Genomic DNA, 22,865 nt, shown 5'->3' on the forward strand with positions numbered 1-22,865 from the left:
GACACATGAAGGATTCCCTGGTGTGACAAGTGAATGTGAGCATCTTGAAGCCCAGTCATGTGTGTTTCTACCTTAATGTTCTTTGAAATAAATGATTGCCTCCCCATGTTCCTGCTTTACTGAATTACCCACCGCGTTGGTGAGTCAGCCTCAGATACCAAAAGCTGCAAAGTAATATACCACATCATATGCTTTCACTCATGAAAAATAAATGCACTAGCTTCCTTTTTTTGAAGTAAATCATTTTAAATTTGCATCTTATATTTGGTTATCAAGAGGCACGCAGAACCCTCCGATTTTAATGAGAACAGTGCTTTTGTGTCTTTTTATCACATATCTGCTTAATGTTAGGTGTGGTGTTGCTAAGTCAGATCCACATCTAGTTGGTTTTTTTTTTTTTTTCAGCATAATAGGAAAATCCTGCTTCACATAGGTGCATGGTAGTAAACGAAGCAGTACACAACCTGCAAGCATTGCAACGCTTGTCTACTCCTGACTCAGGCTGCTCCAAAAATCATTTCATGAAAGTTCAGTGAAATTTTGCTTCACCTGGGAATCAGATGTTAAATCAATCAGGCTCTCATAGTCCCATGACACTAATGAGGTTGGGTTAGGTTACTGTAAATAAATTTCTAACCCAAGCATTATTACCTTTTGTTACAGGAAAATATTAACAGAGTAGAATGCAAATCCCTGCGGTGCTGCACAGCGGCCCTGAAAGTATCTCCATCAACCATAGGATTAATTTCAGTCAAGTCACTGAGTGTAGGAAAACAAAGTTTTCTTTTGATGACATTTTATCAAATACTGTAAAAACTGTCACATTTTCCCCTTGCATTGACAGATTAACCTCATTTAATTTAGTAAAAATATCTGCAAGATATACAAGTCTTAGCAGCCACGATGAATTTGTTAAACAATCAGATCTTCAAAAAGCAGAATCCATGAAAACCAATCGTTCACGACGAAGCTCAAAAAGTCTTACAGGCTGCTCCAAGCTCATGTTGACGGAGTAGGGGGCAGGAAAGAAGCTGGACTGGAGGGTCTGATGGGGAGTTGGGGTCACCTCTTCCAGCCTAGTCCCTCCTCGGGCCCCAACCCCGGCCCGAGGCCTCAGCTCCTTCATGGTGTCGATGGCGGCGAAGCACGTGGACCGCCAGTCCTGCATGCTCTCACCCGGCTCCTCCTCCTCCGTCTCTTCTGAGATGCCCTTCTCCTTCTCCTTCTTCTCATCCTCATCAGCCTGAAGGGCTGGCCAAGTCCGGAGTCCTGCATACATCCCCGCACCCTGGTCATTCCCAGAGCCCTGGACCATCTGGGAGTCCCCCTTCCATTCTGACCATCTGCTCCCCGGAAGCCCTGGGCTCCAGGAGGCTCTGGGGGGCCCCCAATGTCAAAGGGGCAGGGCCTTGATTTGTGGAAATGGATGCCACGGCCCACAGAGGGTCATGACCTGCCAGCATGAACCACCAGCCGAGGCAGAACCAGCACCCGGGGGCCCTGCTCCCCAAGCAGCTCTCTCCAGCTGCCTCTCCGGGGCTGCGTGCTGGCCGGAGTGCCAGGGGCTGGGGGTGTCTCAGTCCCTGAAGCTGCTCCCCTTGGCCTGATACCTTGCATGGTGTAGGGTCTTCTCTCCCCAGAACCCCCTGTGGTCCCCACACTCACCACGTCCACCGTGATGGCCGCATCAGAAGTCTGCAGGGGGGAAGCAAGGAGACAGGGACAGGCCTTAGCCACAGGGCTGGACGTGGAGGCAGCGGCCCAGCCAGGGAGGGAGGAGGAGAGGGAGCTGACGCAGGGACGCTCCCTGTGCGCTGCGAGCGCCTCTGCTCACACAGCCAGTTCTGAGGCCGTGAAGGCTCTGCCTCGCAGATGTTTCCTCAGACCTTCCAGGGCGGTGGCTGGCAACCCTGGCTGCACATTAGAATCACTGGGGGCTTTCAAAAGTGACCGGTTTCAGGGCTCCACCGAGTCTAAATGGGGGTGCTGGGCCCCGGGATGGCTGCGCACTGGCCAGGGGATCCCTGCAGCGCGCAGGCCGCGTCAGAAGGGGAGGCTGACAAGGCACGTGGCCGGCGCTCGGTGATGTTGGCTATGGGGGGGTGCAAGGGCCTCAACAGGGAAGTGGACGCTCAGTGACACAGCTGAAGAGGATCCTGGTGACACGGCCCCACAGGAGCCCAGGGCCTGTGGGATGATGGGGAAGCTCGGGCCAGTGCCGTCCTCTGTTCACTGATGGCCTGGACACCCTCAGAGGGAGGTCAGGAGGCTGGGAGCTGAGGGGGGCTTGGGGTCTCCAGGTGCAGCCCCAGAGCCCTAGCCGTGCCACCCGGGCCTGTGGGCCAGGCCTGGGCCTCAGCTGCTCCCCTTTCCCCAGAGCCACACCTGCACTAACTCAGCTGGGACTCTCTGGGGACCAGGATGATGGGGGTAAGGGAAGGTCCTTTCAGACCCAGCTCAGGCTTCAGAAGCTAGGGGGCACCCCAGGCTGCATGAAGCACACGATGTGAGGAATGGGGTACAGAGCAAGTGATGGGGTGCTGGGGGAAGGCCCGAACTCTTTCCTCCACACTGTCTGGATTCAGGATGGCCTGTTCCAGGCCAGCCTCCATCCTGCCCTCCTTGGCAGAGGCCACCTCCACACCTGAATCCCCAGGTCTCCCTCTGGCGGATAAACAGCCCTAGTCCCAAAGGACGAATAAGGAGCTTCCACCTGGAAATTCGTCCCCAAGCCAGGCATGGGGAGGGTCTTTTGTGAATGGCTGGGAAGGAACCCAGGGACCCTCTGGAAAGAACACTGGTATTCACACAAGGAATCCAGTGCTTATGGTGTTTGTTGGAATAAAAGTAATTGCAGGCTATGACTTCACATGGTCACTGTTCTCCCTGCCTCTCACACATGCGTACCATGCGTTCAGGCATGTGTCCCCAGATGCACGCACGCACACACACACAACACAGCAGAATTGAGTCCTCCCTCCCAGGACAGTCTAGGACAGGGCTCTGTGCACATGCAGTCAGGGGAGGCCCTGTCCCATCACATGCTGAAGGGGAAGTGACTTAATGTACTGTCTCACAGGTGGACTGGCCTGGCTCTGGTAAAGTGTCACATGCAGGTGCACATCCACAGCCAGCGTGGGACTGACCCCAGGCACCTCACTGCGTCCAGCTTCACCATGGTCTCCAGCTTCTTGACGGGCACCTCTGGCTCCATGTTCACCACGACCTCCCCTGCGGGGTGGGAGGAGGACCCCCCCCATTGTACAGCACACGGCAGCCCCGGGGAGTCTGCCTGGACAGAGAGATGGACAGACAGACAGGGAAGAGCAGGAGTAATGGTGAGAGTCAGGGGTGGATGAAATGACCGGAGGTTAAAGCTGATTCTGGAGCTTTCTGAGGGGAGAGGGAGGGAGGCGACAGCTGAGGGAGAAAAGATGGGCACAGGCAGAGGACGAGGTGGCCAGAGAGGAAGGTGGGCTGCGGTGAGTGACACAGTGGAGGCTGGGAGGGGGCCTGGGTCTTCTCCAAGACCTGGCAGAGGAAGCCATCTGCCCTCGGGCATTCTAAGGACGCCGGCCCTGGCCCTTTCTGGCTCGAGAGTGAGGGGCAGCCCGGGGCAGCCTTCCTTGGCCCCTGGGTGGGTCCTCCCTCCTGGCCTCCCTGACTCTGACTAGGGGATGAGCCCAAGGAAGAAATCCTTGGAGCCCCATCCGTGGGCCTCTGGGGCATGGCCGTTCCTGTGCTGTTCCAGGTGGGGGCTGAGTGGTCTGGGGGCCGGGAGAGGAAGCACTGCAGGGAGCTGATGGCTGGGAGCCCCCCAGGGTGCTGCAGCCAAGGCCCGGCAGCCGCCACGCTGATGTCCGAGGGCAGCTGCAGGAGCTCGTTCTCCGGGAGGTCCTGGGAGTGGGGGCTGGCACGGCCTGAGCCCAGAGAAGGGCCAGAGGCACCTGGCCCTGCCCAGCTGCCCGGCTGCACGCAGCTCTGCCCAGCGACCCCGGGGCCCAGATCTACCACTTCAGACCACTTGACGAGGGTGCTGAATTTGGGGTTCTTCTTGTAATTGTGAATCAGGGGCGACTGGCACCCCCTTCCCCGCACACTCGATGTCCACCGTGGCCGGTCCACCTGGGCCAGGTTCATGTCCTTGAGGTCCCACAGGCCCCAGAACAGCACTTGCGTGAGTTGGAGGGAGGCGGGGGAAGAGGAGAGCCCCTCAGTCAAGGGCACCAGCTGTGGGTGCCAGGCCACCTGAGGAGGACTTGGCCCCTGGGTGGGCAGTGCGTGGGAGGGGGCCGGGCGCCGACAGCTGATGAGGGGCGGGTGTCCTGAAGGGGCTTCAGGGTGAGGGTGGGTGTTGGGGGCAGATGGAGGGCTGGGATAGGTCCTGGATGGCAGCAGTGTGACAGTGCAGAAGGGGCAGGCACTGGATGGGCAGCAGTCTGGGTCTGCTGCCGGCTCCTTGGTGTGACCTGGGGCCAGTCACTTCCCCTCCTTGGCCTTCATCACCCTTATCTGGAAAATGAGGCATGGCCTGAGGTTGCCGAAGACCACTGGACTCTGATGCCAACCATATAATATGTGCACAGACCCTTGATAGGGAGAGAGCGAGGGGGCCGGGAAGCCGAGCACATCAGGGCCTGTTGCAGGCAAGGACGGGCAAGGTGTGCAGTCCTCACACACCTCGTCTGGTACTTGCTGAGCATGGGCCAGATGCCAATGGGCACAGGCATGATGGGACCTCGGTCCACGTCCACTGGACCATTGATGGGCAGCAGGTCGGCCTTCCCTGCTGGTCCAATCTGGGAAATGGGGGACATAGTGTCCTAGCCTGGGGAGAGCTCCCTCTCCTCATGAGTTATTTGCCACGTGACCTGGGGAGACAGGGAAAGCTGAACAGCCTGGGTTCCCAAGAACCACATCCTCAGCTTCCATCACAATGGGCCTCACAGCAGGATGGGGAGGAGACTGGCCCCCACTCAGTCCCCTCTTCCCTGCAGCCCCACCTGCCAGAGCTCGAAGGTGGCCAGCAGGTCCCCTGCAGTGGCGCTGCCCCGGTAGATCTGGTAGGACTCAAGCGGGGGCGGGAAGCAGGGTGGGCAGTATGCCTCACTGGCCAGCTTCACCACGGGCTTGGCAAAGTTCCGGCCCATGTAGTCGGCTTTGCCCTGACACGACAAACAGCCAGGGTAGCCTCTCAGCGCTTGAATTTACCAAGCATGTTGACATCCTGGATCACATTCAGTCCCCCACAGCATCATGTAGCTGCAGGGGTGATCATCCCATTTTACAGATGGGGAAACCAAGTCTCAGGCTAGCTCAGGCCAGGTAGGTAATGAACAGCAGATGCAGTACTCAGACTAGAAACGGGTGCGCCTGCCTCTAGTCCAGAGCTCACTCGGGGCACCCCAGTCCTCCACTCCCCCACTCCAGCGCTCCTGTGGAAAGCTGGGCAGCTGACTGTGGTAGGTGTGGGCAGGGGCCGGGGAGTCCCTGGGGTGGGGGAGGCAGGGGACAGCAGGCCTTACTGACACATCTCTTGAAGATTCTGGGCCTGAGTTTGGGCTGTCTGTGCTGGGAGGCAGGATGCCCTGGCCCATCTCCTCCCTGAGGCCCCAGAGTCCCCGAGCATCAGGAAGGAGTCAGACTGAAGTGACAGGCCAGGGGACACCTGAGGTGTCCTGGAGGGGCTGCCCAACCTTCCAGCTTCCCAGCAAGCACCTGGCCGAGGGGCTCAGGGGAGAGCGGGGGAGGGGGCCACCAGTGCGGTTGTAGTGAGGGGACGTTGGAGTGGTCCCTGGTGCCGAAGCCCACCTACACCAGTGTCCTGGCCATAGATTTCAATGACAACGATTGGGGGGTCGTCCAGGAACTCGAGCTTCCCCATAGCACTCAAGGGTGTCGAACACCAGCACCTGGTCCCAGGTGGGGCACAGGGTCTCATTCAGCACCTGTAGCTCAGGGCAGGGGGGATGGGTAATCAATGGTGGTGGGTGGGCAGATACCCGAGCAGGAGTCACCCCCAGCCACTGTGGTTTCCAGGGGACTCGGGGGCGGGAGGGACATATTCCCTGACTCTTCTGGGAATCTTAAAATGAAGGTTGATGTGAGGTCTGCTCCTGACCCTGTTCCCTCAGCCCCTGCCAGGTCTTCCCTGTCCTCCATGCAGAATGTAAGTGCATTAAAGCCTCCACCATGTGGCCCGGGTCCCCAGGTATCTGCCAGGCTTCCCTCTGAGGGTCTAGGGTGCTGGCTGATCTGTCTCCCCAGGCCCTAGAAGCTCACAGGCCTCCCCCAGTGCCCTGCAAAGCCAGTGCCGCTCCCTCCTCCCCCAGCCCTCACTTCCATGCACTGACTCTGGTCGATAAAAAGACTCAGGTGAAGAGCCTGAGAGGCCACTGCAGTCAGCTGTGCAGAGGCTCCGAGCCTGGTACCTGCGGGCAAGGGGCTGGAGGCCTGCTTCTCTGTGGGGAGCACAGGCCGGGAGGCTGGGAACAGGTGGCCCTAGCGCTCTCCCAGGGTGAGGGCTGGAGCCAGGGGCTTCCCTGGGCCTGGCTGCAACCTGCCTCACTCACTGGTGCATACCAGGCTCCTGGGCAGGAGGGAGTGCAGGCCCAAACCCAGGGCCGACTGGACTCCCTCGAAGCCACAGTGCAGGCCCCACAGGAAGTCCCTGCGCTGCCTGCTGTGGCCCAGCTGCAGGCAGGGCTCCAGCCTGGCTTGCACTGCCCAGCCCACCGCGCCGAAGCCCCACTTCCCAGGCATGCTGGGGGTGGGCACAGGGTCAGCTGCTGGAGCCTGTGGGGTGAGGAAGGGGCAGGGGGCTGCAGCAGGCCGTGGTCAGAGGGCCTCTGTCCCTTCGCAGCCATTCCACTGGGCTGTGGGTTTGGGAACAGAGTGCCAAGGAGGATGGGTGGGATGGGACCAGCTGTCATTTCTGCTCTCTCCACCTCTTCTCTGAGCACCCCATCAGCTCAGGCCAGCCAGACCCGGGGTGGGCACGCTGCTCCCTCCAAGGGGAGACTGACCCCTTGAACAAAGCCCTGACCCCACCACCCTCTAATCTCGCTTCCCTTCTGGCACCTTGAGGAAGAGTGCCTTGATCTGGTGCGGTCCTCACCCAGCTCCTCCCCCACGATGGAGAAGAGCAGGTCCTGGGGGGGCACCAGGCTGAGGCCATGTGCTTGTCGTCGCTCATCATCCATATGAAGACATCGGGGATGCTGTGCGGGCCTGCGGTGGGCAGGTGGGGGCCCGTAAGGGAGAGGTCCTGCCCCTTGGCCAGCCCTGGACCCACGGAGGGAAGGACCCCTGATGCTGGGGTTTCCTTCTCCTCCCACGGATCCAGGGGTAAGAACACCCAACAGGGTGAAAGGCTTGGTCACCCCCGTCCCCTAGCGGCTGTCAGAGCAGGAGGGGCCTCCTGGGTGGTCTGGCTCAACGCCTCCTGTGCAGCCCCACTTCTGCCTCGGGTCACTTGGGTTTGGGGCTGGCATCCCCTCTGTGCATGCCTTCGGGGGGCACACCTTGTCTGCCAGGAAGTGCAGCTTCTGCAGGAAGTTCTGGCTTAGCCTCAGCTTGTCCCACACTGTGTGCCGCTTCACCTGTGCCCGCAGGGACTTTGCCTATTGCCCCATACTCTCCTGCGGGGTCATGGGGTGTATGTTGGGTTTAGTCCATGACTTGTGATGGAGGCTGGCCCTAGGGGCTGTGACTTCAGAGCAGATGTCCCCCCACCTTGAGTTCCCTTTCCACCTCCAGACCCTGCCCTGTCCCCCATGTGGTCCAGCGGCATCCGCACCAGCTCCCTGCACGCGGGACTTGAGGCACTCTCCGTCTAGCCTGGTGTGGGACGAGGAGCCCTGGTGCTTGTCAGCCAGTGAGAGGAAACGGCTGGGACAGAAAGCGGGGAACAGGGACTTAGCAGAGCCCACCTGCCAGCAGGAGGCCTGCAAATGCCTCCTTCTCTGCCAGCCCCCTCTTCTGCATGCCGCGCCACCCCCGGCCCTATTCAGCAGCCCTGTGGCTCACCAGCAGCCACAGCTCGGCTCCTCCAGGATGCCACGCTGTCGCTCAGGCATAGGACTTGTCCGTTTTGATCATCATCCAGGCCCTCTTCCTGTGAACCAGGAGTGTGAGCCCCAGCCTCCATCAGCTCCCCCAGATGTCTTACCCCGTTCATAATGGGGACAAGGGGCTAGCGCCCTAGGACCTCCCATGAGCACTGTCCCTGGAGTGTCCCATCGTCATAGGGAAACCACCAGTTTCTCTGTTTTCAGAGCCTGGAGGCCTTCATGTTCACAGGGCTTCAGTTCCTGAAGGAAGAAGCCACTTCTGGCCTGAGTCTGTGGTCTGGTGGACTCACAGGGGCTGGGTGGGACTCAGGTCTAGATGTGAGCGGTGGAAGGTGTGCAGGCCAGAGACAGAGGGATTGGCCAGCCGCCTCCAGTGATCACAGGGGCTGGGTGGCCCTCAGGCCCTCTTCCACTCTTAGGACTTGGGTGGGGACAGAAACTCCTGCTGAGGCCGTTCCTGCAGAACTTCACCCACCCGACAGCAAGCTGCTGGGCAAACAGGCCTCTTGTGTTGCGAGGGAAACTTCCAGGCTGAGGGAGGTCATCCGAAGCATCCCCCTCCCCAGCTTTCCCCTCCCTCCCCGGCCTGGCCACGACCAGCTTGTCTGCGATGTGTCCACGATGCTGGCTCTGCAGAGGCAGTGGCACTGGTCTGGCCATCAGCTTTTGATGCAGATGCAGGGCTTGCACTCCAAGTATGGCAGGTGGAAGTAGTTCCTGGGGGGTGGGGAGCAGGTGGGAGGTTGAGGCCTGGGAGCCCAGGGAGGTGGCAAGGGGAGCGGGCCATGAGAGGATGGGGGCAGCAGGCAGGGCCTCCCAGCACCCTCTGTCCCGCTGGCTCACCAGTTGGTGGTCTGGGGCCGCATGGGTGGGGTGGAGGAGACTGAGGCTAAGTCCCCAGCCTCGTCAGACTTGTCATCACTGTTGTTCTGGATCAGATCAACCTCCTTTTCGTCCCCTGGATCCTTCCGAGGCCAAGGCCGCTGAGGGCGTGACAGGCCATCAGCTTCATTCCCATAGTTGCCTGGAGGCAGAGGAGGGCTTGCGAGTACCTAGGGTCCCCACCCTGCCCTCCAGTCCCAAGCTTTGTGGAAGGGAAGAGGGAAAGTCAGGGAAAGGGGAAGGTGCTGGGGTCAGAGCCAGCACAGACAGGACAGAGCACTAGCCAGAGAAAGAGACCTCCCTGGGGCCCCGATGACCGCTGAACTCAAGGTCCCGCCCGGGAAGTGCCCCGGACTCCCACCGTCTCCTCGCCCACCTGGCAAGGCCTTGCTCCCTTCTGCAGGGGGCTTCTTTCCTGCCCGTGCTCCTCACACAGCCTAGCCCTAGGCGGAGCTAAGGTGCGCCCGGTGGGGCACTCAGGGACGGACGCTGTGTGCTGTGTGGGCCCCTGAGGACACGCGAGGGAAGTGGTCAAAGTTCCCCTCCCCCCAGGGCTGTGGCGCAGGGCCTGGCAGTGACCACCCAGCACCCCCCCAGGCCTGAAGACCCCTCTGTGAGCCCAGCTCTCACCTATGGTGACCTCACAGGTGATGGGCTTGTCTCCATTTTCCCAATCGATCATTGAGGCCTCCAGAAAGGTTCCAAATAGAAAGAATTCTCCCACCTTCCACATGCAGCTCTGTGGAGAAGGTGGTTCAAAGCATCCTGAGAACTTAGCCGGGATGTTGGGCCTGGGGCCAGGCCTCCTCCTACCATCTCACAGACAGGCCCTGGTGGCTAATGGTGGGGGATATGCTACCCAGCTGTGGAGCTGGGAGCCCGGACACTGAAGGTCCAACTCCTTTTGCCTCCCAGCCTGGATGTCCCTGGGGGAAAGGCTGCTCTGTCCAACACGAGGACAGCCACCTCCAGGAACAGGGCAGAACACCTCAGGACCTCCAGGCAGAGCAGTCGCAGGCAGTGGAAGGGGACACTGCTTCCTGGGCAGGGAGGTCTCATCCTGGGGTCCAGCCCCCGAGGCAGGCAGGGTGGCCACAGGCTGAGCCCATGCCCGGGCTGCTGGGGCAGGAAGGGGACTGAACAGGGGGCTCCGGAGGACAGCACAGCACCCCCACCCCCCCAGCAGGGGCCTCACCTCTGAGACAGGCGTGGCCTGCTCCCCCTGCACCTCTGAGGGGCCGGTGAGCTCAGGGTTGGAGGTGTCCAGGATTTCCACCCCCAGGCCCCGCATGAGGTGGGCGAGAAAGGACACGGCCTCCCCCAGGCCCTCGTTCCAGTCCTGGTGCTTGTCGGGCAGCGTGTGGTTGCGTGTGGAGCCGCACACACTCACCCAGGAGGGCCCAGCGTGGGCAGCACGCCTGCGGGCGGGGTCAGGGGGTGGAGGGGCTTGCTCGGGGTGGGGGGAATCTCTTTGGGGGGCTCCCAGCCTGCACCTCCTGGTTGCTGAGCTAAGGACCTCATGCCTGGCTCGGGGAGTCACCCGAGGCCAGAGAGGGCCTGGGGGGCGGCTTGAGGCTCTCAAGGGGCTGCGGAGAGAGCTTGTGTCTGCTGTGCGCGGTGACGGGGTGGCTTTCTCACATGCATGGGGCACTGTCATGTGTCACCTTATTCCCTATGGGGCCTGAGCCAGCGGTGGCACCCACGTACACCCACATCCAAGTCTGTGCAGCGAAGTCGTGCTGCCCGCTGCCTGGTGCCTGCTCCCGGGCCACCGACAAGCCACTTAAAGGACGGCTGTGTTCCACCACAGTCTCACCTGCTTCCGCAGACCCCTCCCCTCCTCTCCAAAGGTCCTTCCTCTCTGCCTCTGCCTCTGCCTGTTAAACGCTCTTCCCCCACGAAGACCTCCCGTTTCCTAGTCCCAACTATTTTTCTTCTGTTGGGATTTGTCATGGCTCATGTGAAACTTGGATCCAATTCTGCTTTGTGTCTTTTCTTTGGTTTTGTTCTGCCTAGTTAATAAAAAAATTACAGCATTTTAAAATTTGAGATATACTTCATGTAACGTAAAATTCACCATTTTAAGTACACATTTCAGTGTTTTTTAGTGTGTTCACTATGTTGTGCAACCATCCAGGACATTTCCATCCCCCTCAAAACAAACCCCGTAGCTTTCAGCAGGTCATCCTCACTCCCCTCCTCCCACCCCTGGGAAACCATGAGTCAATTTGCTGCCTCTATGGATTTGCTTATTCTGGATATTTCATGTAAACAGAATTGTACAATCTGTGTGGTCTTTTGTGCCTCATGCCTCAGGTTTTGCACATTTAGTAGCACATCCGTCTCCCTCATCCCCAGTGAGCACTGTGAGGACAGGATGGATTCCTCCCTTGCTCTGTATCCCTTACCCAGCTCAGTGCCCAGGTCCTAGGAGGGGTGAGACTTTCCAAGTCGCCACAAGTGTGCAGGTAGTTTCTAGGGGGGCAGTACGCATGTGTATGTGATGTGCATGTACATATGCACACATAGATAATTGTCATTATTTCATCATTTTACAGATGCGAAAACAGATACAAAGCTCACACAGCTTCTCACTGTCAGAGCAGCTGATCTTCGAATCCAGGCAGCCTGGCTCAGACAGGCCCAGGCAGCTCTGTGCAGAGCTGAGTCATGAGTTTCCACCCTTCCCCTGAGGCAGAGGCTGCTGGTAAAAGCCCTGAGCAAGCCCACTGCCGCTCCAGCCTCCAGCCAAGGTGCGGGATGGTGGGGGCGTGTGTGGGAGTCTCACTGACTCCGCCCCTTCAGCCCCACCCCCACCCCACCCCCCGGCCTCCTGTTACTCAGCTTTGTCTCTGTCATTGGAAACCTTGAGCAGGTCAGTGAAGTGGGCACCCTTGGGCACGTCGTTGACCTAGTCCGAGTCCCGGATCTGTACTTTCGTGCACTTGCAGAGTTGGGGGACAGGTCTGTAAAGACCACCCGCTCATTCCACAGTGGCTCATAGCTGCTCTTCTGCACTGAGGTCCTGCCCTGGTTGGAGGGGGTGAGAGTTTGCATGTGTGTGAGCACGTGTGTCTGCGGGTGAGTGGGTATATATGTGTTATGTGTGGCTCGTAGCAGCTGTGCACGTGTGTATGTGTGTGTGTGTGCACGCTCCTCTCCTCACTCTTCCCCCCTACCAGCCTCTCAAACACTCCTCCCTCACAGTGTCCCCCCCATTCAGCTCTTGGTCTCTGTGACCTGGGGGCAGGGAGGAATCCCTAAGGCCCAGACTGGCCTGGCCCCCAGCCCCTCTGAGCTGGAGCTCCGCTCATATCTCCTCACTTCCAGAGGTGAACGCACCAAGGTGATCGAAGTCCAGTCTGGTGGCTTCTGATTCTGCCTCATGTCTGTCCCCAGGACCCCTTGACCATCCCTCTGCACCCTGGTGCCTGTCACCCCACGCCCCAGCCTCCTGCTGCCTGTGCCCCAATCCCTTCTGGCCAGCAAAGATGACTTGCACATAGGGGTCAACCAGGTCCTTGTTCTCACCAGTGAAAGCCTTCTTCACGTCAGCCATGGGGCCTGTGTTCGTGTGGGGCAGCCCCTTTGCTCGGTAAATTTTCACGTAGAACCGGGCCCACTGGCGTTCAGGGGGCACCCCCTCAGGGAGCAGCAAGTTCCTGCCTGCGCATACAGTTAGGACTGTGGTGGCCAGACCGGGCGCCCAGACTCCTGCCCCAGCATCTGCACACCCCTGGGGCCCAGGACAGCATGTGAAGGATGGCTGAGAAGGACCACACTAGGACTGAAGATGCTCAAGTTGACGGTTCCTGGTCTCTCATGGGATCCTAGGCAAATCTCCCCAACTCTCTGAGCCTCAGCTTCCTCACCTGGAAGACAGGAATAACAGCCGCCTCCCAGGAGTAGGATAAGGCTCCCTTCCAGGAGTGTGATAAACAGGTTAAAATACATGAGCACTTTGTAAACTGCAGAGGGGGAGATCCATCCTGGTAACACTGTCCCCTTTCCTAGCTGGGTGTCACATCTTTTGTCTCCCACACAGAAACCTCACCCGTGGCCACCACGCTCCCTCCCCGGCCCACCGAAGTCATGACTCACTGGATCCCAGCACTTTCTCCCTCTGTGTTCAGACAAGGTCCCAGAATACTTCTCAACAGCCACTGTCAGCTGCTTAAAATTGGCACAGAAAACAAAATGGCTTTGCCCTCCTGGGTGTAGACTCAAGATCCAGCAGCTCTGGGAACCTGCCCCTTTTTTTCCCAAGTTTCTCACAGACAGAAGTCCAGATGTCAAATGACTGTCATTCCTGACTGTCCCCTGTGAACCCTGCCCGCCTGGCCTCAGGCCTTTCTGTCCCATATGGAGAGTCCGTGGACACTGACACTGGCTCCTTCCAGGGACAGCTGGGCCATCTGAGTGTGTGGCTGAGGGAGACAGAGGGAGGGCACAGTCTCTGGGCCAGGTCCACCCCAGGACGCCCCCTTGTGCCCCTGGAAGGGCCGGGCCAGGTCGCCAGGGGCCGGGGGAGACAGGCGCCTCAGCCCTTGATGCCATCCTCGTCCATCTGGCTGGCCTCGTGGGGTGGCTTGGTGTCGGCCCCCTTGCCCACCACGGCGACGTCACACCTCCCGTGGCCCCTCGGCCCCGCGGGGACGTGCGCGGGGGCCGGCAGGACGGCCCGCCCGCGGGGCAGCCGGGGCTCTGAGGAGGTGAGCGGGGCCCCGAGCCCGGGCCGCTCCCGCCCTCGGGGCCGCCGCGCAGCCCGGAGTGGAGCACAGTGTTGGTGCGTGGAGTCCGGGCTGTCGGGCCCAGCGGCACTGGGGCCACAGCTCCGCCTGCCTCTGGGCCAGAGGACACACGGTCCCCGAGCCACAGCCCGGTCATGCCACCGGGGGTGTGATGTGGCGGAACTGGCGCCTCAGGAGCAGGGGGCTGGGGCCTAGGCTGCTCCAGAGCGTCAGGGTCTTGCTGGAACTGATGATTGTGGCACGGATACAGGAACAGGTAGCCAGACGGCTGGGTGGGGAGACGGATACAGGGTGGGTGGGGGGCTGCCAGGCCAGCTGAAAATGTAGACGGATGGATGGGTGGATGGTAGATGAATAAATGGATAGAAGATGGATTAATATGTGGACAGGCGGGTGGGTGGATGAGTGGATACACGGGCAGGTGGACAGGTGTGCGCATGGCTGGCTGAACTGGGCGACATTTAGCAAGGAAGGAGAATGAGACTCAGGAAGGACATAAAATCTGCCTTCAAAGGTAAAGGCTATTTGAAGAGGGAGTGGGTTTATTCTTTCTGTCCTTTCATAGAGAGATCAGACTAGGTGTTTTTAAGGTCTCTTGAAGTTTCCATGTTCTATGGTTTTGTGATTTTTATGTGTATAATCTTGGGTTTTGAACTTCAGTTTCCTGGCCTGAATGATAGTTATAACGTGCACCAGCCAAGTGTCTGCTAGGGTGAACCACAAGGAATCGCCAATTTGTTCAACCTAGTAGTTTAGTGGCACCTCTGAGACACAACTTCTCTTGGCCTCATTTACCTCTTCTGTAGAATGGGGAGGAACGCTGATGCCTCCCTCACTGTTTGCTGAGGGTCAGATGTGATAGTCACACATTGTAGTGTCACTGTCAAAGGGCTAACGAGGTCCTTACTGTACCGCCAGTGACAAGTCCACTTGCAGGGCTTGGGTGGAGCCCAATGCCAGCTTGTGTGCCTGTGGTTCCTGGGCTGGCCGTGTGCTTAGCTGTTGTCTGTCAGGTCAAGGGCACTTTCTCTGCCTGGCCCAGCCATCATCACCAGCCCTCTGGGCCACCCCTCGGAGTTCCTTCACTGACCCCATGGAGGTTTGACTCCAGGTTACCATAGACACAGCACCACAAGGCTGGTCTCAGGTGGCCTGGGTCCCTTGATGGATGGTCAGTGGAAGTGTTTGAGGGCCCAGCGTCACTGCATCTGGTGCTGAGAACTTCACCACCGACCAACTGGGTGACTGGGGAAACCCGGGTGCTGCTCTAAGGTCCAGGCTCCCCAATTGTAAAAGGGGGCGATGCTGCCTACCTCGTGGGGCTCCTGTGAATCCCGCAGACTGGGTGCAGGTAGTCATTGTTTTTGTGTGCAGACAGGGCTCCCCATTGCCCTGCACACCCCATGGCTGTGTGTACTTGTGGCCCCACCCGAGTTCACGGTCCTGGCCAGGCTGAGACCAGGGGCTGGCAGGGTGGGAAGGACAGCATGCCCCACGCTCCCAGAGCCGTGTGCACCCACACTGACCAGGCCATGCGACTACACACCAGGCTGGCAACACGTGGTTCCCACGTCCATCTTGAAGGACCCCACAAGGGTGCCACTGCGCAGCAGGTTCTTGGAGTGAGTCACCTTCCAGGCAGATCCACCAGCCGCCAGTCAGGAGGGATGGGTCTGAGGCTTTCCACTGGGCAAAGAGTTGACTTCCAGTGGTGCCACCTCACTTTCTGGGGACCTGAGCTTCATGGAAGCAGGAGAGCATCCGGCAGGGCAGGGGTGGCTCTCTGGGGCTTAGCATCAGGCTGTCCTGCGTTCTGTGTTTTGTGGGCTCCCAGGTACAGGTGAACAGGTTGTACACTCTCCAGAAGCATCTGGCTGATGGAGTGAGTGGGGCCCAAATCCAGCCAGTGCTCGGCTTGCTCAGATGTGTGTCTGGGTGCAGGTCTGCTTTTCTGTGGCTGGCCCTCCCAGAGGGGGTGCCCTTTGCAAGTCTGCACAAAGGTGCAGTTGGAGCCCCACCTGCCAGGGACTGTGCGCCACTCACCGAGGTCTTGATGATCCTATCGAACATACCATCAGGGGAGATGTGGAAGTCAGAGATGAAGCGCTGGAGAGGGAAGGCCCCAGACCTGGTGTCTCTGGGCCGGCAGAGGCTGAGTGCCGGTCCCCTCCCTCCTGGCAGTGCCTGTCTGCACCCGGGCCATGTCCCATGAGCCCCAAAATGTGGATGAGCAGGAGGAGCAAGAACCACTGGACCCTGCTGACCCTGATGCAGCTGAGAGCTGTGTGGCCCTGAGCAACACATCCTCTGAACCCCAGCTTTGTGAGCTGTCAAGTTGGGGTAATGACCCACCTTAGAGTCTCGTTACCGGGCTTGATGAGGCACACGAGATGCTGGAAGGTACACTGTGGCTATCAGGGTCCCACAGACATCACCATTAAAGTACAATGCTGCCTGCACGCTGCACCCCAACTTCAGAGGTGTTAACTTTTACAGTAAGCTGAGCCTTAGAACTGAGAATGGATGAACTTACTCGGCTGTCAGTGTAAATGCGGTGGCTGTGACCCGTCCTCCCCAGCTGGGAGCTGCCACGCACAGGTGCAGCTCCCCATGACTTCTCCTGACCTCAGCATACCAGCGCTGGGAATAATGAGGGTGTGGGCAGTGAGCAGAGGGCCCACTGCTTTGGTGAACTTGTGGGAAGGAGAAGGAAGAAATGTGGTCCAAGTACTTGGAATAAATGAGAATCTTCTCCCAGCTGCTGGAGGCTCACGCTAGAGCATTGTGGGTAAAAGTGCCAACTTTAGAGCCAAAAAGCCTGAGTTTTGGGGCAAACCACTTCTATCCTGGGCCTCAGTTTACCCCTCTGTGACATGGGATTAATGATCCAGAGCCACCCTGGGGAAATGCTCCGGGGCACCATTCACGAGGTTGCTGGGAGGCGTGGTTATAAATCTAAATGAGATGATCCCAGCCAAGCACTCAGCCCAGGTCATGTCAGGGCACAGTGCATGCCAAGTGCTGTGCATAGCAGCTCTCTGCCCAGGTGGTGCTGACCACGGGGGCTGAAGCTCTGGAGAGGCGGGTGGTCCACGCATCTAGAAACACAGACGGTACCTGACCCCTTGGGGAGACACCCCAGGCGAGTAGGTGGGAAATTAGGAAAGAAGGTGGCCCAGGACAGGGCTCCAAGCAGCAGCAGCACTTGAGCAGTGGGCAGAGGGAGAAAGGCGGTGAGGACAGGAGCTGGCGAGACAGGGGAAAACGTGAGAGGGCAGGAGAGGTCCCCGGGGCGGGGGCAGCGAGAGGATGGAAGGATCTGGGCAGTCAAGGGAGAGGGGACGATGGTGGACCCTGAACTTAGGAACAGCCAAGTCTGTGGTGAATTGGCTGTTCCTAGTTTCAGGAAAGCTGGGGGTCGGGCAGACGTGACTGCAAGGAGTAAAGTGAGGGAAGTGTGGTCACTAGGAGGTATGGGGGACTGAGGAAAGGCACAGCTGGACGGACAGACAGACACACGTAGGCAGGTAGATGGACAGAGAGATGAAATGCTTCTAGCTCCTGTCCTCGAGCAGGACAGTTCTCCTCGCTGCGCTTAGACTCTGGAGTGAAAGGCCTTGCAGGCCAAGGAGGAGCCAGAAGCAGAGCAAAGGCAGAGCCGGTGATGCAGAGGGGAGGGTGTCGTGCTAGATAATCTGGGACGTAGAGAGTGATTCCAGACAAAGGGGAGGGGGGGTTCTAGGTAGAAGGAAGATGCTGGTGGGCAGGACTGGATGCACCCACGGAGAAGGGGTCTTGCTCTGGCCTGTGGACAGCCAGGTTGCTCGGGGAGAGTGATGATTGTGAGCCTCCCTTCTCGAAAGACAGGTCTCCCTTCTCGACAGCCAGGCAGGAGGGTCAAGGCCAGACCCAGTGCCCCAGAGCTGTGCCGGCCCTGGTGGAGGGAGGGGCTCAGCTAGCACTCTGAGCCATCTGCGCTCATAGTTCTTGTATCTCTGGAGCTGATTTCCCTTTTGTAATTACCTATGTGATGTTGATTATTTTCACCTCCCTCTATCATGTTTAGCGGTGTCAAAGGCAGGTTCCCATCAACTCAGAGAATTAGAAGGAAGCAGTCCACCTCTGGGACCAGGGGGATATTATAACAGGAAGAGGAATTTAGCCCAGAAAGAGAAGAAAAGGGAAAGAAAATTCCAGCTTCGGGGCTGGAAGGAATCATGGGAAGATAGTTTAGAGCTCTGGTTCTCAGCTGGGGGCAATTTCAACCCCTAGGGTGCATCTGGAAACCTCTGGACACTTCTTGGTTGCTACCCCTGAGTGGAGGATTGCTACTGGTGTCCAGCGGGTAGAACCGGGGACGCTGCTCAGCATCCTGTGATGCACAGTGCTGAGTGAGAGGAGCTCGGGGTGAGAGGAAAGAGAAATTGAATAAATCTGTTACTTGGGTTTGTGAAAAGGAACAAAAATGTGATCAGGTATAAATTGAAGATAGTCCAAAGATGAGCAGAATAAATAGTCTTAGTGGATATAAATTTAGAGTTTGGAAAACAGATTCGAGGCTAGAACTAGGAGGTATCCTGTTTGCAGCCCTCGCGTAGCCAGGCATGAGCCTGGTGCACAGCAGGTGCCCCGTGGCTGTCTGTTTCTTCATTTGGGTAAGTATCCATTTGTCAGAGTGTCACCAAAGACCTCCAGGTACATGCCAGTCCCTGGGCTGGGCTACAGCGATGCAGGAGACCAAGAGCCTCCCAGTTTAAGACATGAACGATCAACTGCAACTCAGCAATGTTACTGTCAGAGAGAGAGGAATGCCCTGATCTCTGACCTAGAGAGTGCATGGAAGGCTGCTCAGTGCAAAGATATTTGAGCTGGGCCCTGCAGAGTGAGTAGGAGTTTGCTGGGGAGCCACAGAGTGGGGAGAACAGCTCCGTGTCCTTGGAAAGGAGGAAGGCATTTGAATGAAACATGAGGTGTGTGGGTTCAGTGCAAGGTGAGCCCTCCAGTCACCCCAACATGGCCTCGCCACTATCAGATAACCACGGAAGGCTGTGGGTGCCCGTCTCCATAGCTGTTCAGGAAAATTAGACCTTATCGGGGCTGGAGGCTTTTCCAGTCAGGGATAAGTCCTGACATGAGGTCAGAGATGGGAGCCTGAGTTTCCTGGATCCTGGGAAAGTTGCCACACGGGGCTGAGGGGCATCCTGAACAGTGAGGTCCCAGTCCTGCGGGAAACCAGCTGTAGGAACAGGGCCCATCTGTGGTTGCTTAGGAGACTTCGGCCAGGCCCCGGCCATAGCCCGTGTCCCCGTGAAAGGTGGCTGCGTGCTTTCTTCCTGAAGGGGCGCAGCTGGAGGCTCCCACAGCTGCCTAAGGGACGTCCTCTCACATGTGGCAGATGGTGCCTTCCGCCCTCACCATTCCTCAGGAGACGCTGAGGCACGGGACAAGGATGCCTCACGTGGGCTGGCCTGGCTCCCCTCACTGCCTGGAGCCGCCAGGAGAAGCAGGCGGGAAGCCCCTCCAGAAAAGGGAGGGCCAGGGCCCCCCTCCCAGTGATCTCTGGCTTAGTCCGATGTGCATCAGGCGTCTGCGTGGCTTCTCTCCCCAGAGCTGACTATGATGGGTCCCTCCCGGGAGCCGAGGCACAGTGCTGTCTGGGGTGGCCTTCCAGGGTGGCAGGCAGAGAGCTGGGCAGAGACTGGACAGTTCGGGCCCTCCTCTGTCTATAATGATCTGCGATCCTGGCGCTTCCCAGATGGAGGCCTCAGTCTCCGCCCCGCAGAGAGAGGTTCAGTCACCCGTGACGACAGCGGGCAGGGAGCACATGCACACAGAACTGACTCTGTCACTTAGCACCTGGGCCAGGTCCTTCTCCAGGAGCCTCAATGTCCCTTGTGTAAAATGGGCTTGATGGTGACAACTTCTGACAGTTGTGAGAATCAGAAGACATAACGCCCTTAGAAGAATTTAGGAGATGGCACAGCACATCTCAGGTGCTCGTTATGGTTCTGGGTCCACCATGGGCCAGGGCCACCATGGGCTGGGGCCCGGGCCTGGGAAGCAGCTGGAAGCAGGTCTCACGGGAGCAGGGCTCACTCACAGGCACTGCTGGGAGCGGCGCAGGAGGCCCTGGGGCAGTGTTCCTTTCTCAGGGCGGCTCGTGCTCAGACCAGTGTCAATCTGGGATCCAGACCAGGGGTTCAGAGGACAGGGCCCTGCACATCAGTGTGCTGGGGGTTGGGCCAGGGCCGGCCGGGGTCACCCCAGCTGGTAGCCCTTTGTGACCCATGACTCCCAGCTTCTCCTGTTGGGCACGATGAGCCGGTGCCCAGCCCCGGTCACCCTTTAGAGGTCCCTTCCCCGAGGGCAAGGACACTGACCTCGTTGTAGGAGGGGCAGTTAGCACACTCCTTCATGGATGTGCACTTCTCGTCGTCCCCACCGCCCCGCACACCACGGGGTCCATTTTCAAGCCCACCAGCTGCCGGGCCCCGATCACGGTGACATCGACCTGTGCAGGTGAGGGTGGGGGGTGAGAGGGAAAGCCAGTGAGGCTTGGAGCTGGTCCTGTTGGAGTCGGGGGCTGGGACAGAGGGCCAAAGGGGGCGGGAAGCTAGCACTGGGCTTGGGTGCCAGTCTGAGCGTTGCCTCTAGCCTGCTGTGATCCTGGGCTCTTTTCCCACTGAGCTCAGTGTCCTCATTTATAAACAAGGGGTGTGGGTGGATCACCTCCCAGTCAGCGAATTACCAAGGGGGAGGGCGCGGCAGTGCTTGAAGACCCCGAGGCCCCGACCACACTCCAGACCAACCCGATCCAATCTTGGTGGATGGGGTAGGAGGCGTGGGGCCCAGCATCAATATTTGTAAAGCGCCCAGTGGATTCCAAGTGCTCTGAGTTCTCCCCCGGCATCAACGACCCGGCCTCACAGAGGACTGCAAACTTACGTCCCAGGTTTCACGCACTCAGGAATGAAGCTTTCTACATTAACATGAATTTCATTTTCTGCTCCAGCATGTCCCATCTTTGTGTGTGTGTGTGTGTGTGTGAGGAGGTAATTAGGTTTATTTATTCATTCTTAGAGGAAGTACTGGCGATTGAACCCAGAACCTCCTGCTTGCTAAGTATGCACACAACCACTTGAGCTACAGCTTCCCCTCCAGCATTTCTCACCTTAACCCTACCGGCCTCTTTTTCATTCCTGGAATTTGGCCCCCTTTCCACATTCTTAGTTTCCCCTCTTTTGGAGAGTTGGTATTTTATTGTTTAAACTGCTAAATATGATTTTACTACCGAGAATGTCTTTCCCTTTTACATAAAAAAGAATAACCATGAAAATCATCATCTGCTGTGTCCATCAAAGTCTCATAAATATTCTGAAGGCCAAGGAAAACCCACACATCAAAACTAATGATGCTTAAAAAAGAAAAATAAGCATCTATGTCTATAAGAACGTTGTCAAGCAAGTATATAGAACTGGAAAGTGAATATGTACTAATTGAAGTAACCCTTGAGCTGTGAAAGCGAGCGTTTCTGTGTGGAACTTGGCATCCCAAAGGGCATGGAGCTGACCTGGCGCAGTCATCACTGCTCCGTCAGGGAGCTTAGAAGGAGACAGAGCCAGCTCGGAGGAGTTTATTGTGAAGAAAGTAAACAGACACTAGAAGACCTTCCAGAATATGCTTAGCATAGTACATGATAGAGTTTTAATCTCTACGAAACTTCTTATACCAAAAGTTTTTAAAAATCTTATTTTTCCCACAATGAACCCATCCACTCCTCTCCCTTAAAAATAATCAAAACCAAACAAACAAAAAAACTGTTTGTAACTTAAGACTGGGAGGCAGACAGACACAGTTGGGCATTATAAGGTGCTAAACATGTTCCATCAGGAGACTGACCTTCCCAATGTGAGTGGTTGGCTGGTTTTTATGTTTTTCATCCAAAGGCCTAGCCATAATGATAGGCTTTTTGCCTCCAGTCCTTTCCAGGACCCAGAGTTTCCACCTTTCTCCACTGAGCAGAGCCAACAATGGTGGACAACCCAGGCTGGAAGCCCTGAGAGCCAAAGGGTAGGAGGTAGAGAGGGGAGATGGCAGAGTGTTGAAAGGAGAAAAGGGTGGGGTGGGGTGAAGATGCTCCAGCGGGTGATCTTGGCTGGCAGAGAGGTGGCTCTGAGGGGACTCTTGAGGGTGCATACTGGAGGTTGCTGCATGGTATTAGATGGGGAGGGGAATGCCATTCCTGCCGCCCCCCCCCCACCTGGGGTGCTATGGAGGGGAAACATATAACATGGACTAGAAATTTTTAAAAAATTCTGAGGAAGGGGATTAACCATCCTTTCCTTCCATTCTTCAGTCATCAGCAGAGGACTCGATCTCTCTAGGATGGAACATGAGGTGGCAAAGAGAGACAAAAAGGGACCAAATGACCCACCGACCCAAGAAACTCTTTTGGTAATTGGCTAGTCCATCCTCTCCTTCCAAGACATAAGGGACATAATCTCCAGGTGGCTTCATGAATGTCATCACAGGGAACAATGAGTATAAATCTATACCTCTGTCCTGGGAGAACCCAAGTCGTGGTGCTCTGTGGCCAGCCTCTGAGGGAGCTGATCATGCTGCAGGGACATCTCTGGCAGCTGGTTTGAGGGATGGTGGACCAGATAGTACTGCTCTTTTGAAACATCCTTTACCTTCCCCCATCTCCAGGTGACAGGGATAAGACATGCCCAGATTTTCATTTTGAAAAGGCCACCCCAGTGGCGGCATAGAGGATGACACAGAGGCAGCAGCATGAGGGCAGAGAGACCAGATAGGAAGTGGGTGCCATATTGCAGTTGAGTTGGGGTCTAGGGTCAGTTGTGGTGAGATGACATGGAAGTGAAAACTGGAGAGATGTTTGAAGGAAAAAAACAAATATGGTCTTGGTGCCAGGAAGAGAGGGTAGCGACTGGATTCAAGACTCCATGACCCATCAAGAACATCTCGGCCAAACTCCAAGTTTGCCCATCTGATGTTGGAAACTGCATATTCATAGGAGGAAGCTGCGGCTTCTCTCTTTTAAAATGCCAGTAATCAGGAAAACGTTTCCATATTACATGCATCCTAAACAGATGAAACAAAGGGTATAGGTACCCCATGGTCTTTTCACTTCAGGACC

At 57.4% G+C, this 22,865-nt stretch overlaps 1 pseudogene; it reads right to left on the reverse strand.

Annotated features, from left to right (window-relative positions):
* Positions 1 to 827: 827 nt before the first annotated feature.
* The window catches only part of LOC116665530, a 33,333-nt pseudogene continuing 11,295 nt past the window's right edge, over positions 828 to 22,865 (reverse strand).

Source organism: Camelus ferus, chromosome 8 (assembly GCF_009834535.1).
Source record: "Camelus ferus isolate YT-003-E chromosome 8, BCGSAC_Cfer_1.0, whole genome shotgun sequence".
NCBI classification, from domain to species: Eukaryota; Metazoa; Chordata; class Mammalia; order Artiodactyla; family Camelidae; genus Camelus; species Camelus ferus.